A 14,123-nucleotide genomic window follows, 5' to 3' on the forward strand; every position below is an offset into this window, starting at 1 on the left:
GCCAATACCTTAGCGATGATCCGATAGATTCCCTCTAAGACAGAGATGGGTCGGTACCACGCTATGTCCACCGACGTAGCATCTTTAAGAATAAGAGATACAATGGTCAAGTGATAGATAGACAGTAACCGACCATTGCGGTGGAACTCAGCAAACATACTAAGAATATCATCCTTAACACATGTCCAAAAGGTGCGATAGAAGTCCACAGAATAACTATCAACACCAGGGGCTTTCCAACCGAACAAAGTTGTTACTACCATAAAGATTTCCTCTTCAAAAAAGGACACCTGCAAAGACTTGGATAACGCTTGGTCGATGCAACAAACAAAGTCCGTACCCATCGACCCACCAGCCGAAGAATTTTCGGCATAAAGGTTGATGAAGAAATCGGTCACCGCTGGGAGAACATGATCCCCAGAATGGTAGACACCTTCAATGCAGATGGAAAGAATGGTCTGCCTCTGATGCCTATGAGAGGCAATGGAATGGAATAAATGAGTATTTCTGTCACCCGCTTTAAGACAAATAGCACGAGACCACTGCCTCTAGCGAATCTCCTCTTTCAAGCGCCACGACCGTAATAGCAGAGTCAATTCCATGGATCTAGCATTCAGGCTGGCAATATCGGAGTTTGCCAGAGAGGCCGAATTCGAGAGAGATTGATGAATTGATGACAACTCGCGCTCCTAATCCCCCAGATGCTGAAATTTGCTGATATGCCTCGAGATAAGCCACAATTTAATTGCTCGAGACAAGCGGCGACACTTAGCCATGCAACGAGTAGCCGCCCTAGCTGCGGTGCACGAGCCACACCAAGATAGACGAACTACAGACTCAAAGTCTGGCTCCTTGATCCACCATTGCTCAAATCAGAAATTGATGTGGCGAGAAAATCCATGACCCCATCGGATAACCAACTGACTATGGTTAGAGACAGATGGAGGGAGAAGACAACACGAGAAGTCATTTAGCAAGGCCAGCAGATTCGGTGAGACGAGCACACGGGCGAGAGCGACGATTGGACCAAGAGAAAGCTTTGCCACAATGCGGAACAGAATACAACTGGTTTGATTGAATGAAATTTTGGAACCCAATTATAGAAGTCGAGCAGGAGATAGGATTACTCGAATCGGAGGAGGACAACAGGCAGTTAAAATCGCCCATAATGAGTTGCTGGTCCCCAAACGACTGAAGGAGCCTATTCAGGTCCGTCCAAAATTCCTCCTAACGGCTCTGGCGGTACAGACCGTACACCATGGTGACCACTGCCGGCACCGGCTTAGCCGGAAGAGGAATGGTGACAGATAGAGAACACACCTTCATCAAGCTGGTAGACTCTGAGAGACAGCCTCCCAAGAACAAGGATACCGCCCGCAAAGAGCAACGATGACTTAAAGAAAGAAACCACACCATGCCAGATCTCGGAAACTACCGAGCGAGGAACCTCCACCATCTTGGTCTTACAAATAGCGACGAGGTCTGGGTTTTCCTGTCGGATCCAACTAGCAAGGAATAGGCGCTTTTGAGGGTAGTTCAAGCCCCTGATATTCCAGCATAGAATCTTTATGTCAGGAAATCAGGAAACCCCGTGGAGGGCGGATCTGCGTAGAACGCCTTGCAGATACCCCAAGCTGAGATGTGGAGAACTTCGAAGACCGTCGTCGACCCCTAAGGGAGGAGCCATACAACCCCGACGGAGAAATCCCTCTGACTGCAGACGAGGAAGGTGAGAGGACAGAAAGGGGACCAGAGGCATCAACGTCCACCAAAGGCAAATCCTTGACGATATCAACAAACGACTCCCTCATCAGGATAGAGAATGCTGCGAATCTGCGACTGAGAAAGCGAGAGATGGAGACGCCGAGCTGCTACGTCCACTGAACAACCCAAGTAGGAAGATAGATGGCTGCAATGGGAATACAGATCGACCACCGATGACGATGGTTAAACGGGAGAGACATCTTGCCCAACGAAACCTGACTCCCCGAAGGGATGCAGCGGGGTAGATGATGAGCGGGGGCCGACAACCGCGAAGAGAGGGGATGGAGGGATGAAACTGCATGAAATTCGACATAAGAAAGATGTAAAACAACGATCACCGATAGCCGACACCATGAACGAGAGACCATCTTCGAGCAAGCAACGTATACGAGGCGACGCCAAATCACCAAGCTGACGCAGATTAGATACCCTCGCAAATACTAAACCCGTCAAGAATTGAGCCGACGACCGAAGCAAGGTGATAGAGAGAGCTTGATTTGCCGATGAACAATCGGGTTTACCCAACGTCCTGACCGACCGATAAATGATCGAGTTTACCCAGCGTCCCAATTGATCTCTTCCAATAATGAAAGGACACCCACCTAAAGAATCTGCCTCCTTTCATGGTGGTTGTTGTGCAATCAAACGGGGACCAAGCCCAACAAACCTTTCAACAATGGTTGTGTCATTTTTTTGGGGTTTCTGACCTTGGTTCGAGCCCAAACTCATATTGGGCTCACGTCTCAACGAGGAATCGGGATGCCCTTGAGCTCGCTGGTTGGGTTCGACAATGACTATCGTCGACACTGAGGAGCATCTCATTGAAGTTCTCATTTAAGCTTTGATCAATTCGAACGAAAATTTTATGTAGGTTTTAGGCAAGAAGACGGGGAAGTCGTTAGGGCTCTTCTATTTCAGGGAAGATACTTCGTGGAGAACGGCATCGTCAAATCCCTCTACCGCCACCATCCTATTTCATCTAGGTGAGTAGTGGGGGGAGCCTCTCCTCCTTCGGTCGGACTTCTCCGTATCGACCCTTTAGGTCTTTACCTGCAATGTCATTAACGGTTGTCTGCACATCGTCATTAAATAACGAACATTTAAAATAGCATCTGAGTATAGTCCAAACAAATGTTAAACTTGAAACAGTTGTGACTGAAGGAACAAAACCAATGTTCTGTTACTTTTTTTTTTTTATTCATTTCGTCCAATCCTTAAGAAGCCGTCAATTTGGAGCAGCCAACTACTACCTCCTACTCATATATATTTTGTTTTTATTTTTTTAAGTTTCTTGTGATGAAAAACATGTATTTATCAAAAAATAAAATTGAAACGCAATTTCTATATATCAGAGGGTCATGTCACAGAACATTGAAAACCAGAGTGGTCTACACTATGACGACATCCGCACTCGCACCTTCACACACTTGTATAAAATCAAGGCTACAGGTTGTCATAGAAGGGATTTATCACATTATAATCATGACTTAAAAAGCTTGTATATTCTCTACTAAAAGCATTATAAATATCACATCTGTATGGTTGAATTTACATAGATGGAAACTTTGAAAACTCTATGGTTTTGTTGAAGACTTAGGCCCCGTTTGGATGACAGGGTGCAAAACCTGGATTTTGAGAAACCCAGGTTCTACCTAAAATCAAGTTTTTGACTGTTTGGCTGACCAAAAAATTGGTTCCCAAGTTTTTTTATTAGAAAAACTAAAAAAAGGAAAAATAAAATTCAACCATTTTCCACCCATCTACCAGCTGGAAGATGCATGGTAGGGGCCACCATTGGTCATGTCAGTTGGTTCCAGCTGGACCATTTTCTGGCCGCTAAATGGCCGGATGACTGGCCAAAAATTGTCAGACATTAAAAGAAAGAAAAAAATAAAAAAAGCACCATGACCATTCTGATCCGATCATATAGCACTGGCAAGCATGGACAATGCCGGTTAGTGCTAGGCCGACCATTTTGGATAGTAAATGGTCTGAAAATGGTATGGTGTTAAATAAAACAGAAAAAAAAGAAAGAAAATGTTGCTGGCCATTTTCTAGCCACCTACCAGCCAGAAAATGGTCGGGCTGGCAAAGACTGATACGAGACCTATTGGCTAGTGCTAGCCTGACCATTTTTCAGCCATCTGGAACTAAAAAATAGCCATGAGTGATAGTTTTTGTAAGAAAAAAAACTGACCATTTTAGATCGACACCAGGCTAGAAAATGGCCAACATGGTACCGTCCTGGCTGGGTGGTGCCATGCCAACCATTTTACAGCCGATAGCAAGCGGAAAATGGACGACACATGAATAATCCAAATAAGCTAAAAAAAAAACAGTGGGGGTGACTCTTTCCCTCCACACAGCCCCCTTTTTTTTTATAAACCAGGTTCAGATGGGTGAAAATGAATGTCAGCCTTAGGCATATTAGTCAAGAAAAATTTGCTTGCCAAAACCTAGTTTTTGGCATTCAAACAGATGCATAAAGTTGGTTTTCACCAAAATCCTGGTTTTGGGTCTTCTAAATGGGGCTTCAGGTACTGTTTGGAGGACACTCAAAACCTGGCTGGGAATTGGTCGGATTGCTACAGCCCGATGAAGGGCAGTACCAGCCCATCATCTTCTCGTCAGTGACAGTCCATGGATGACCAAAAAAACTGTTTTTTTTTTTTAAGTTTTTCACAGAAAAAGTCAGCCTGCCATTTTCCAGCCAGATACCAGCCGGGAAATGGCCGGCCTGATGCTAGGCAACCTCAGTCCAGCTATTTCCTGACCGGTGGGTGGCCGAAAAATGCTCGACCAGCCATTCCTTTTGGGATTTACATTATTTTCTCTAATTTTTTACCTGGCCAACCATTTTTTGGCCAGCCATAGATCGGGAAATGGCTGGCTTGGGGTCGCTCTGCATGCGACCCCAGGCCAGTTGCTATAAAATGGTTTGCCAGCCATTTTTTTCCTAAAGAATGAGGTTTTGCCATTTACAGGCCAGCCATCGGCCGGAAAATGTCCAGGTTGGTTGGCGACACCGGCCTGACCATTTTTCAGCCGGTGGATGGCCGAAAAATGGCAAGCCATGTTTTTTTTTTAGGTTAAAAAAGCCTAAAAATTAGGTTCTTGTTACCCAAACAACCTTATAAAGGTGGGTTTGGGCAAACCAGGTTTGTTAAGGACCTGATTTTAAGCAAAACCAAAGTTTCTTAAACATATGATATACCAAGGTCTAAAGTGGAGTTCCATGAGATAAATTGCAACGGACACCCCGTGAAAGAACTCTCTGGTCCAATTGATAAAACCATGGACCTAAACGCCTTTCTTCCGAAAAGTGAAAAAAAGGGACAATATCACGTCTTTTCCTTTTAATAAAAGATTAACCAAAATCCCCAAACAAGATAAATATCGTCATCAATTCATCATCGTCATCATCACGTCTCTGTTCCCATCTTACCCTGGTAAGAACCCTTAAAAACCAAGGACATTTTTGTAAAATCCTTTTCCCCTTTAAGTAATTAACTAAAATCTCCCAGTGGTAAACTCCCCCTCTCTCATGAAAAAGGAAGCAAGAAAGAATGCATTGTGAAAGGTGATATAGATTGTGCGATTGTTCCTCAATCAAGAGAGATAAACAAAGTACCACCTCTCTCTCTCTCTCTCTCTCTCGATGAAGAGGCCGTTGGAGACGGCGGAGGAAGCCGGAAGCAAGAGGAGGAGGGGGGAGGGGGAGGGGGAGGGTGAGGAGGAGGAGGATTTCAGGCTGGACGAGGATCTGCTGTTCGAGGTGTTCAAGCACATGGACGGGAGGTCGCTGGGGAGGGCGGCGTGCGTCAGCCGGCAATGGCGCCGGACGGCGCAGGACGAGCGCCTCTGGGAGATCATCTGCACCCGCCACTGGGCCAACGCCGGTTGCGGCTCGACCCTCCAGCTCCGCTCCGTTGTCCTCGCCCTAGGCGGCTTCCGCCGCCTCCACTCCCTCTACCTCTGGCCCCTTCTCAAACCACCACCACCACCCTCCTCCTCCTCTTCTTATTATTCCAACTCCTTACCATCATCATCATCTTCTTCTCGGCCTCCCTCTCTCAACAGTCTCATCCCAACCTCGGCTCGTTGGGGAAAGGACGAGGTCCACCTCTCCTTGTCGCTCCTCTCCATCCGTTACTACGAGAAGATGAATCTCAACGCCCCACATCGTCCTCATCTCCCCTCCGGCGTCGTTCTACAGACCCCGAAGCGTCAATTTCTCGAGGATTCAAGCTGATCCCCTACCCCAACGGAGAAATGGTAATCGCTATACAGTGTATAAGTTTGTTAAGAGTCAGACATAAAAGAGTCAGAGGGAGTGAAAGGAAGTGGGGGGATGGACTGATTTTGCTTCTTCTGGTTTGTTGGGTGTTGGAGTTTGTTGATTGCTTTGGATCCTTCTTTTGCTATCTGTTGTGATGATGGGCGTTGCTTGTTTTTTGGGTTGTTATGATGAGATGCATATGTTTGTAACAATGGATGTGCTTCGGTATGTATGATGATGGATCTCTTTGTGGAAGTTTCTTATTGGTCTCTTGAGAGAGAGAGAGAGAGAGAGAGAACTGTATCATGTTCATTATTGGGTTCCAAGGAAACTGAGAGAAGTAAAGATTGAATTACTATAACATCTTGGGAAAGGGCCCTATAATCTCCATTTTCCATTTCTTTCCCTCTCACATTGTTCGTCTTGTTTGCATGTGTGCCAAAAAAGTGATTTGGCTCGTTGTGCACCCCCTTTTATTGCCTGCCTTTCCCCCTTTTACTTTCTTACAATTCTTTTCTTGTTGGATTGGGACGGCTGTTTTGGTGGTATTAGTGTTTGAGTCCCCTTGGAGTATGTGAGCCATTTGGACACCATCTCCCCTCCCCCCTTTGGGATTTGCCTACTATTTTGTTCTCTAGTCATAGTCACATGCAAACCATATTGGTTAAGGTAATCACAAAATATGGTCCACATGCCCATGTTCTTGGAAATCCTGGATTCCCATCCCCAATTAGAAATGACCCTTCTAAGCCACATAATTGGGACAGTTCCCTGATCATGCAGACCATCAGCCCATTAGAACAGGTTGGCCCTATTCGTGAGCATCAATTCCCAATAAATTTTCATTTACAATATAACCAGAATCCGGCCAGCTGGCATTCTATTTCAACTCTACACAGCTCACTTTTTTTGTTACCTATGACTGATTTACTAGAAATGGATACTTGGATCATGCCTTTTGGATGAAAAAATAGTATTTGGAGCCTCAAAAAATTATAAAATTATAGGCCGTTGATTTTTGGAAACCTTATAAAAACATATCCATGCATCGGAATCAAATGTTCTGGGAACTGATTAGTATAAAAACAAGTGCATAAATCACATCTGTAAGGTCAGAATTTCAAAAAACACCAAAAATCCTGTATTTTAGGTTTGTGTGGTTTTCTATTGTGTAGGAATTTTTATTCTCCTGTATTTTATTATCTAAATATGATATTTATTTTTGTTATTTTCATAAAGTTTTAACTTTTTTAAGCCTCGAGATTTTCCTGAGATTTATCATCAAACTTATAGTATCACCAAATATAACCTCATCGAGATATATAGCCAATACTGATATTTGTGACTATGTTCTAACAGTAGTTTGTGCCAGGCATGATGATTGTATGTGCTTTGAACTAGAAATATTTTTAAGGTGGATTTGGAAGCTAAAAGAAGATGAGAAAATTGTGGGTTGAAAAGAAAAAGCGTCAGCTTTTTCAAATGTTTCAAAGAAGAGGAAGTTTTTCACACTAAGACTTCATATGAAAATTTTCTTTACATGTGCAGGTGGAGAAATTTTTCATACGACAAAATATCATATCAAGGGCTGCCCTCTTGTACTATCCGATTGCAGTGACCGTATTGATTTTATTGGCTTGTTTGTTCAAATACTTGAGGTGTGACAAATCAGTTTGAATGTCGAGACTCGAGATAGATTTTTAAATAAAGTAAACTGTTGGTTTCTGAAATGACTAGCATAACTCTTCAATTGGATAGTACAAATATTCGTCTAATTGTATTGGTCTTATTTCAAAGTACACAGAGCCCATATAATGCTACTTTTGGCCTCTTATGATTTGTTTAATAGTGTTACCTATCAATTTAAAATGTGAAATGATGGGTTCTGAAATCATTGGCATAACTTTATAAAAATGAGAGACATAGATCTAATGATGTGAAGGCTTCATTAGAAAGTAAAACATGTTATTAGTACTGCGTTCAAGAGCATTTGTTTAGTAACTAATGCAACCTTTTAGTTGTTCCACACTTGACAAAATTTTCAAATAATTATCAGATGCGGAGTTTACCCTGCCAAACAAGAATATAACCTAATAAAAACTTGCAAAATCACATTGAATAATGGGTTGTCATCTGCCAACATGTTCTGTCGATATTGCTTGTCAATTATTCACGAGAATTTGTCATATCGAAAAGAACCAAGAGGCTTCCTTTTTGAAATAGGAAACCGACGTTGATATCACAAAAGACACCTTCGATCCAACATTCAAATTAGAAAGGCTCATTTATTTGCCGTGATTATGAAAGTGAATTTAAGAGGGAAAAAAAATCATGTAGCCAGTTTTACCTAGGTACCTGATGGTATTATTATGTTGTAAATTGTCAATATTATTCCTGCAACCCTCCTTTTTCTTTTTAATTTTTGGGCCAGGTCTAGGGATGGCAGTGGACCTGAGGGGAAATGGGGCCCCTCCCTGCCTCACCCAGTTTGGACCGGGGATGGAGGACATGAAATCAAAACCCGTGCGGGGATGGAGGAGGGGATGGACTTACGCTTTTTCCCATTCCGCCCCATCCCCGTCTCCGTCTCCAATCCCCACCTTGCCCCACCCCACCCCATCCTCGATCCTTCTTTAGGGATGGCAGTGGACTGAGGGGAAACATGGTCATGCCACGCCTTGCCCCATTTGGACCGGGGATGGAGGACATGAAACGGGGATGGAGGTTAAAATCAAGATCCGTGCCGGGATGGAGGGAAAGATTTTGAGATGGAGCGGGGGTGGAGACCTTGTCCCCCACCCCCCTCCAGTCCACTGCCATCCCTAGACAGGCCAAGAGAAAAAGTTACCATCATCACTGAGTACATGTTGGCTGGCTTATGGTTGGTCAAACCCTTGAGGTTCTCCCTCTGCCCACCTAGAAGTACACCCAGCTTTGACCTTATGGCAAAGAACACCTCCTATGGGTTTCGAACTTGTCATGTCCCATCAATTTAATGACATTCAATGGTCGCCCCCTGTCGGATGGGTGATTGGGCTACAACACTCCTTGTTGTGAAGTCCCAAATGCAGCAACTAGGATCTCAAAGGGGTTAATATTTGGTGCTATTGAAGGCACAAAATTATATGAAACTATAGAGTTGAAAATCTTAGGTTGAGGTTTTATCGACTCAATGTATCCAGAATGGTTTGTTTGATAGAGATCAGACCATGGATCCTGTTATTTCAAATCCAAAAATATGATTTTTTTTAGTCATGAAATTTTAGTGCATTGTGGATCGTTAATTTTTGAAGCCCTTAAAGAACTTGCTTATGTGTTGCAATCATATGATTCAAATCTCTTTAATTTCCTACTAAAGGACACTTGTAAATCACATCCACAAGATTTAATCTACAAAAGAAATTTAAAACATATGATTTTCAGCTGAATAGTTTTATATAATCTTGTGCGTCCAATAACACCAAATATTAACTCATCTCGAAGGTGCCCATAAAGGCTTTGCTTTCTGGTTAGGAAAGACCGTGGTTTGTCACCTACCATTGGATAACCACAATTTGGAATTTGTGAGGGGGTGTCCTTGGATGCAAGATCAAAGAAATGGTCTACTGGCCTATGGGTAAAGAAGACTTCAAAGTCTCTGCCATACCTAAGTGATTTCCTATGGTAAGCAGGGTCCTGTGCCAAGCTGAAGGCCCAGGTTCGAATCTCTCTGCCACGTGGGGCTTAAGAGATATCTGGTAGGGGTCTGCCTAAGCCCAGCTGGTCTTTCAAAAAAAAAAAAAAATTCAAAGGTTTTACCAACCAAAATCTTGGCTATGTGTGTAGTTAATTGGCGAATTGGAAGGGGTTCCCTTGAAGGCTTGAACTAGCCCCAAAAAACAAGGATCTCAGAGGTGAATAGTTTCACTGTTAACTCTTACTCTTTGAGAAACGGCCTAGTCTATGCCATCTTCAGTTGGATTAGCTCAATCTTGTACTGTAGTAGGACAATTGACTTAACTTTGCTCTGAGCTCGTAAGCACCACTACTGTTGGTCCTGAGCTTGTTAAGGAGCATCATAAATTATTGCCATATACTGCTTCCAATCTCAGTAGTATCATCTTGAATACGGCTGATGTTCTGAAGTTATTTATTCGATTTTAAGTTTAAAAATGAATATTGCTCAAAAACATTCAGATAACCTTTTTTTTTTCATAATGAATTGCTGGGGTTAGGCCCCTCTTCCATTAATCAACTGACTATACACAAAAAGAACAAAACAAAGATACAAAAAAGAATTAACTATCAGCAAGAACTCTTGTCACGCCACACCCTCCAGTCTCCTATCCAGTACTACAGGCTAAGAGAGAACAGTTGAGGATCGCACATCGCGCCGAAAAAAATTGCATGAACAAGGGATGCTCATCCACCATCTCTGGGAGTTCCTACATCAGTCATATAATTATATACATGACTCAGCCGAGTCGTGAGTTGACTCGGTTGAGTTTTATTCATTTCTGGTTCATTCACTGGTTTGACCTAGTAAATGACCAAGGCAAATCCAGTCAACTAATTCACTGGGTAGACCCGACGAGTTTTTAGAGTATGATTTGACTAGGCAGTCTTCATGCATAAGATAAAAGGTTAGCTTTCCAACCTGCAAGTTTGCTGCCTACCTTGATGAGAATACCCTAACAGTGAGAAAGCCCTGAGTACCACAAAACAGAGGTAGACCTAAATATTTCACAGGAAAGAGGCAAATTCCCTGGCTCTTCTCTGTGACAGGTTAATCGGGAGAATGTGCGACTTGGTTTGTTTGATGCAGAGACCAGAAGCTGACTCAAACTCCGAAAGGGTAGAGTTGATCCTTGGTAGGGACTATGCCTCCGCGCTGGAGAACAACGCTACATCTTCAGCATACAAGAGGAGGGGGATGGGCTCCTGGAAACGGGGAATTTTCAGGACCAGTATCTCCTTCCTCTTACCTACAAAGACCAATATCAGAGTAAGCACTCCCATCACCACCACAAACAGGTACGGGGAGAAGGGGATCTCCTTGCGTGCTATTGAACGACTCACCAGGGCATCCATTAATGAGAAACCAGAATGATGAGGAACACTCGCCGAGCATCACGACACTTAATGGGCCCATTAGTAATAGCCCTTTTTAGGGTCCTATTGTGATAGATAATCAGATCAAAAGAGATTGTATTTCTGATTTCATGTTTTTGCTAAACTAAAAAATAAGGAGTACATGTACATATCGACTCCCAGCCTTGGGGGTTGATCATACCGAACTTGGTCTTTTGAAGAGAAAAGTGATCACTACCCAACGGCTAGGTAAAATATCTGCACACAGTGAAGTTGTGGAAATGAATTGAGTGTGAATCAAGCCACTTTGAATTTTCTATCCGAAAAGATGACAATCAATTTCTATGTGATTTGTGCGTTGGTGATAGACACGAGATTAGCAACAATGTGAATAGATGGTTGATTGCCACAAAACAGAGTCATGGGATGAGAGTGAGTTATCTCAAGGTTTGTCAAAGGATACTTCACCCAAGTGAGCTCGCAAGACGCTAAGGCCATGGAGCAGTATTATGCTTCACTTGATGCGCCCGGACGGCGAAAGCACTCCCCTCTGCGGTGACCTCGGATCCGACGATCCCAACGGTAAATCCCTTCCCTTCTCTTAAAATTATTTTTTTAAAATACAATATCTCGGCGACAATCGGCAATAGATGTCATCGATCGAGACAGAGGAAAGGGAAAAACTGAGTCGAGTCGTCGACTCGGGTCTCAAACTGAAACGGTTCGATTCTCGAGATGAGCAATCTGACCCAGTTTAGTAGAACCGGGTCTCTATTCGTGCCAGGCCCAACTGGATCCGACTCAGATAAAAAAAGATCTGAATCAAAACCAGTTTCAGAAATGGACCCAGATCGAGTTATGGGCACGCTCGGTTCCTATTTTTCCCTCATTGTATTTTAACAGAAATACAGAGAGGGGAAAACAGAGACAATGGGGAATCAAGGCTCTGATACCATAATGTGGAGAATCAGAGGAGCATCCACATTGTGTATAACACATATTTGAAAGGGATAGTGCCATATACCTATCCCTACTATTGCGTTGATATGAGAGATGAATGATCTCCTCAGCCGAATTGTTCCGGTTGATGAGTACAAGCCTTCAAACAATAGGTGAGTAAGAACCGATCTCTTTAAACCTTCAATTCCACTTACTACACCATTGCCCATCATGTGATATATATAGGAATCCAAGGGATACTTTCGAAGAGTCACCATAATGCATGGGAAGAGACACATGAGAAGGGACACTTTATTTCTCAACACATATTCTATTACTAGTTAATTGTTAGATAGAGAGAGACAGAGAGGGATGGAATCATGTGTCTTACATTTGTAAGGATTACGCTAAGAATTTAGGAGTTTCTCACTTGTTAGTGCTAACAGGAAGTATAAGATCATTTTAGACTACTTTGATTCTGATTTTTGTGAATTTGGTACGGGCTCAGTTTTGGATGTACCACTTATTTTGGGCCCTACTCGTTGGGTTTGGTTATAGTCAGGTCAAGTCAAATAAATGGTCTAGCTTCGATGTAGGTCACAAAGAACCAATAGAATTGTATATGAAAAAAGGGCAGCGCTTTGGTCTTAAATTTTTTTCATGCTAAAAGCTGACCCTTTTGTAAATGGGTCCAAGTTTTGACTCGACCCAATGCATGGGCCTGTTAAAATTGGGTAAGCTCAAGTTTATTTGATTCCGGGTGTACCTACTATGCTTACATCCTAAGGAGTGTATGTTACTATAATGAAGCCATACACGATACTTCAAGTACTAGATTTTGATGATGAACAAGTAAATCAACTGCATTTCAGCTACGACAATGAAGAAAGATGGCAAAAATTGAAGAATTCAATGAAGAATCTTTGAAGACTAGTGTGCAAATGTAAATTTTATTAAATGTCTTATAATTTTGTAAGAGTCTTACTTAGAGTGCATATTTTGATTGCATTTCACCTAAAAAGTCTTTAGAAAAACTTTTCTAAAAGAACCCTTCATGAAAATCATTTTATAAAACTCTTTACTTAATTTTTCATGTTTATTAGTCGACCAATAGACTCACCAGTCGACCCACTTTTTTGCACCAAATTTTCAAAGCAAAAGCGTCAATTTTTTGAATTAGTCGACTGAAGGATTTATCAGTCGACCAGACAGAATGTTTGTTTTCAGAAAATTTAGCAGTAGTCGACTGAAAGTTTTATCAGTCGACTCGACGGAACGTGTGTTTTCAAAAAAATTTAGCAGCAGTCGACTGAAAGGTTTTCCAGTCTACTGATGATATTATCAGTCAACTAACTTTTTCTTTAGTCGACTAAGATTCAAAATTCAGATTTTCAAATGACTTTGTTAAACACATTAGTCGACCGACGATAACTGTCAGTCTGCTAATATTCGATTTCAGTCGACTAACTATTGTTCCAGTCGACTAATTTTGTCATTTTTCCTGAAACTTTTAAAAGGCGTGTCTTTTCATTTTTCAAACGCTTTGATCGTTCAAAAATGACTGTTTTGACACCCTTTCATACCCTCAACGTATGTAATTTTTTAACTATAAATAAGAGTAAATTCTACACTCAAAAACAAAAAAACTTATTGAATTACAAAGATCGAATTATTTGCTTTTCACTCCTATTCATTCAAGTATTCGTTTTCTCACTCACTTGATATTTTTACTCCAGTTTTTCACTCAAATTCCTTTGAGAGACGGTGAATTTGTGAGTTGAGTATTTCAACAACCTCAAAATCCAATTGTATTTCATTTGCATTCATAAGAAGGGCTCGTAAGTTTATTGTAAGTTGATTATTTCATTTCTCTGTAAAAAGAAATGACTCCTTGCTTTAAAGGAGTTGTTTGCTTTCAGTAGGGTTGTTACCGAAAGTGGGACCGAATTTGGTTTGTATGTTCTTGTGTTTACATAAGGTTGATAGTGGAAATCTCAAGTGAGTTTTGCTTGGGGACTGAATGTAGGTCTGAAAGACCGAACAAGGATAAATTCTTGTGTTCTTTGTGTGA

At 42.1% G+C, this 14,123-nt stretch overlaps 1 long non-coding RNA gene and 1 pseudogene across 2 annotated transcripts; both read left to right on the plus strand.

The window, feature by feature from the left end:
- The first annotated feature begins 5,362 nt into the window (after positions 1–5,362).
- LOC149841722 (F-box protein GID2 pseudogene) lies at positions 5,363–6,298 on the plus strand (annotated as a pseudogene). The gene has a single exon (XR_016430727.1). The product of XR_016430727.1 is annotated as an F-box protein GID2 pseudogene (transcript).
- A 249-nt stretch (positions 6,299–6,547) lies between these two features.
- LOC149841723 (uncharacterized) lies at positions 6,548–7,773 on the plus strand. The gene is made up of 2 exons (XR_016431006.1): positions 6,548–6,847; positions 7,592–7,773. It is a non-coding gene; the product is annotated as an uncharacterized LOC149841723 (long non-coding RNA).
- The last annotated feature ends 6,350 nt before the right edge of the window (positions 7,774–14,123 follow it).

The sequence above is a fragment of the Nuphar pumila genome, chromosome 3 (genome assembly GCF_984573655.1).
Source record: "Nuphar pumila chromosome 3, dmNupPumi1.hap1.1, whole genome shotgun sequence".
In the NCBI taxonomy this organism is placed as follows: Eukaryota; Viridiplantae; Streptophyta; class Magnoliopsida; order Nymphaeales; family Nymphaeaceae; genus Nuphar; species Nuphar pumila.